Source organism: Rattus rattus, chromosome 9 (genome assembly GCF_011064425.1).
Source record: "Rattus rattus isolate New Zealand chromosome 9, Rrattus_CSIRO_v1, whole genome shotgun sequence".
NCBI classification, from domain to species: Eukaryota; Metazoa; Chordata; class Mammalia; order Rodentia; family Muridae; genus Rattus; species Rattus rattus.
The window spans coordinates 69,934,381-69,938,802 of NC_046162.1; the positions used below are offsets into that span (position 1 = coordinate 69,934,381).

At 46.9% G+C, this 4,422-nt stretch overlaps 1 pseudogene across 1 annotated transcript; it reads left to right on the plus strand.

Moving 5' to 3' along the window:
- The first annotated feature begins 1,044 nt into the window (after window positions 1–1,044).
- LOC116909183 lies at window positions 1,045–1,706 on the plus strand (annotated as a pseudogene). The gene has a single exon (XR_004389056.1). The product of XR_004389056.1 is annotated as a 60S ribosomal protein L10a-like (transcript).
- The last annotated feature ends 2,716 nt before the right edge of the window (window positions 1,707–4,422 follow it).

Below are 4,422 nucleotides of genomic sequence, written 5' to 3' on the forward strand. Positions count from 1 at the left end.
GCATATACTCTCATATCACACAGACACACAACAAAAAAAAATAAAATTATGACTTTGGGTGTGTGGGTCCTTTGTGGGTCGTACGCCTGAGCACCAGTTGCATTCAGTATCCTTGGAAGTCAGAAGAGCGTGTTGGATCCCCTGGAACTTTAATTACAGGCAATTTGGGTGAGTGCTGGGAATCAAATTCTGGGTCCTTTAGAAGAGTCAGTGCTCTTGGTGCCAAGCCATCTCTCCAGCCCTCTTCCTCTCCCCAGTTAAAATATTGCAGTTACCCATTTTTGCTAAGGTACAATATGTCTACATTGACTTCCTCTGCTCTAGGACCTGCCTAAGCCTGCACACGCTAGAGGGGAACAAAATGAAAATCATAGCAGGTCCTTTCGAGTAGTATGGAGATGAGGTATGTTCTGACTACCACAGTTAAGGGAGTGTGATAGAGGGGCATAAAGGCAATCTGGAGAGGTATCTCAGCTGTCCCAGCCAGGCCTCACGAGAGTCACGACATCCTCCGATCTGCCAGGTGTTTCAACAGCAGCTCCTTCATCCAGCAAAGGGGTGGCTGCATTGCTACCTCTGAGCTGAAGATTTCTGGGGTCAGCTGCACAGCTGGTGGGTGCCTGCTGCTGTGACCGGATGCTACTTTCCTCCCTCTGGCCAGATGTTGCCAGTAGGGGCTCCCACAGTCTCTGTGAAAAGTCTTCTCTCTGTGTGCCTCTCCATGACTGCCCCCCACCCCCGCTTCATCTGTTACACCTTTCAATTTCTCTGTAAGCCTTTATTTCAGCAAGAGCCATGCACCTGTATATCCACGTTTCCAGCACATTGTCCTTTCTCACTGTATGTCCTTGGCAAACCTGTCAAAAAATCAATTGGGAGGCTGAAGCAGGAGTATCATCATGAGTTCAAGGACAGCCTGGGCTGCAGAGTGAACGCTAGATCAGTCTGAGTTATAGTGTAAGATCCTGTTTCAAAAACAAACAAACAAACAAACAAAACAAAAACCAAAACCCCGCTTCTTTTCCGGTTCCTGCAGCTGCAGCCATGAGCAGCAAAGTTTCACGCAACACCCTCCACAAGGCGGTGCGGTTAGTCCTGCACGGGAACCAGCGTAAGCGCCGCAAGTTTCTGGAGACGGTGGAGCTGCAGATCAGCCTGAAAAGCTATGACCCTCAGAAGGACAAACGCTTCTCGGGCACCACCAGGCTTAAGTCTACCCCTTGCTTTAAGTTCTCGGTGTGTATCCTGGGGGACCAGCAGCACTGTGATGAAGTCGAGGCCATGGATATCCCAAAAAGCTTAACAAGAACAAGAAGTTGGTCAAAAAGCTGGCCAAGAAGTACGATGCCCTTTTGGCCTCCGAGTCTCTGATCAAGCAAATCCCACGTATCCTGGGCCCAGGCCTAAACCAGGCGGGCAAGTTCCCCTCCCTGCTGACACACAATGAAAACATGGTGGCCAAAGTGGATGAGGTGAAATCCACAATCAAGTTCCAGATGAAGAAGGTGCTGTGTCTGGCCGTTGCCGTCGGTCACGTGAAGATGACCGATGACGAGCTAGTCTACAACATCCACCTGGCTGTCAACTTCTTGGTGTCCTTACTCAAGAAAAACTGGCATAACGTCCGGGCTCTGTACATCAAGAGCACCATGGGCAAGCCCCAGCGTCTATATTAGGATGCTCCAATAAACCTCGGTGCTGCCATCTCAAAAACAAAACAAAACAAAACAACAACAACAAAAAACAAAAAACAACAACAAAAACCCCCCAAAACAAAAGAACCTATGAAAACCAATGAAGAAAAGCCCAATTAACCACATGTGTGATTTTCTGGTCCCTGTTCTGTTTGGTTAGTTAGTTTACTAATCTTTTTCTATGCTAATATCACTGTTACTTTTAATTTATTCTTTGACAATTTCCTCCATGTAGTGGTATATCTTGATCATATCCACGTCCACCCTGTCCCACTCCTTCTAGATGCCTCCTACCTTCATGCCTTCCCTTTGTTTCTTTGTTTCTTCCTTTGTTTCTTTGTTTCTTTCTAACTCACAGAATCCAGTCCCTGCTGCCCACATACACATGGATACAGGATCATCTACCAGGGTACCAACAACCAACCAGGGTTTATTCTCCTGCCTAACTCACTCTTATTCTCCCTTCCTCAGGTGCCCACATCTCCTCAGGTGGAGGTCAGCCTCAAGCGCCCCTCCCCCATCACTCTGAATGTTGATGGCTTGATCTTGTGCAGTTCTTGTGCAGGTAACCACAGCTGCTCTTCCCTATCCTCCGCTCCTGTATTCTTTCTGCCCCCTCTCCCTGGCTCCCGCCCCCTGCCCCTCGCCCCACGGCTCTTCTGTAAGGCAAAATTAAATTCTTCCTTCTCTAAAGCCATAGTTTCTGCCTCTAGGTTCCTGCCCAGGCTTCCCTCAGTGATGGGCTGTAACCTGTAAACAGAGATGAACCCTTTCCTGTCCAGCGTGCTCTTGATCCCAGTGTTTACTGCAACAGCAGAAAGCGACCTGGAACAGTCCACCTCTGCGTAAGAAAGACCTGGCAGCTCCCCCACCGAGCTGCATAGCCCCTTCTGGCTCCGTGAAAGCTGACCAGAAGGGAGGACTTTTTCAGGGCAGTTTGAGCTTGATTTCACTATGTCCTCCAAGCAAACTGTGTCTTCCTCAGCAGCAGGGCCTTTCACCTTGTGGTGGGGACCGACTAAGCGTGCTCTCGGCTTACTGTAGTTCTATTCTGTAGTTTTGTTCTGCCTCTGAGATGAGAGAGAGTGATACTACCAGCTTTATTCTTTTTCCATCCAGATTTCTCTGACCGGTCAGGAGTTTTGGGGTGACAATCAAATGCTATGATTGCTTTTCTTCCCCATTTTTGTGGAAAATGCCATTGGAGTTCTGGACAAAGAGTGCACTGAATCTAGAGATCACTTTAGGTGTCAGTGTGGCCATTGTCACGATACTACGTTTTCCAGTCTGTCAACACGGACTGTTTTTCCATCCATCTGTGTTGTTGTTAACTTCCTCTGCCAATTTTCGGTGTGTAGGATATTTCACCTTCCTGGTAGATGGTGTGTGTGCATTTGAACCCAAAGCCACAGACATGTATGCCAAGCAATCGCCTTACCATTGACTTAGATTCCCAACCATCTTAAGTTAAAGTATTCCTACCTACTTACAGTTTTTATGAAGGCAAGCATACCCAAGGAGAATCGGAGAGAAACATATGTGATCTGTGGCAGAACAGCTACGTGACTGTAGTAGCCAGAAGGCATTTTTGTCCACTCCCCACCCCATATTTTTCCTTCTGGATTTAGCATCTTCTCTTTCTGATCTTTAGAATTACTCCTCGTTCATTCTTAATCAACCGTCCCCATTGATCCGATCCGACCAATCAGAATACTCCTTCCAATTTTCTCCCTGTAGCGATTGGCTCAGAAACGGGCACCTGACACAATCCAGGCTTTTAGGATCAATCATGAGGCAGAGAACCGCTGAGAAAGACATCTATACTTCTCTCCCTGGTCATTGGCTGAAAGGACTAAAAGGCTCTGTGCTATTTGCTACGAAGAATCTTTTCAAAGCCACCTGTTTAAGCAATCCTTCTTGAGTGGAGAAGAGCGAATTTGCTCTTTAACTTTAAAAAGAAAGTGAATTCTGTTTCACCTGAATGGGTGTTTTATCTGCATGTATATCTGTGTAGTCCTTAGCGGTCCGGTGCTCAAGGATGTCAGAATACAGAGGGGATTGGGGACTGGAGTTATAGACAACTGTGGCCATTGTCTGAGTGCTGAGAATCAGACCCAAGTCTCCTGGCCGAGCAGGTAGCGTCTTTACCGGATGAGCTGTCTGTCCAGCCCTCAGAGTTTGCTCTTTAATTATTTATTATCACGCATTAGTTGTGTGTATTATTCTGTTTCGGTGGAATATTTCTATATATGCAAACACTGTGCACTGGTCAAACTCAGCCTCTTCTTTTCTACCCACCCGTGAGAGTAAGCATCTGACTGTGGTGCTCATTGACTGATTTCAGCTATACAGGAGGCAAACTGACCCCAGGGCTTTTGGGTTATGTACACTGATAAATTCGTGTGGCTGCAGCAAGGCTGAGTTATCTCCTATAACCCAAAGCACTCCGGGTAATAAGCACGCTGCCCACATAAACATTAATGTGAAGACAGTTGATCAGAAGTTGGAATCTTCTCCCTGGAATATTTTCAAGGTTTTGAGTACATGAAAATCCTCGCGTGTCCCTCCTCTGAGTACATGAACCCTGAAGAAAGGGAGCTCTGGCTTAGCGAGTCTTGAGATGAGGCATCCTGGGTTGGTTCTGCTTTGCTTCTGAAAGTTAATTCTTATACATTTTATCATTCCATTGTCTCAGTCCCTCTCCCGCTGCTGCAAGAAAATACTGCAA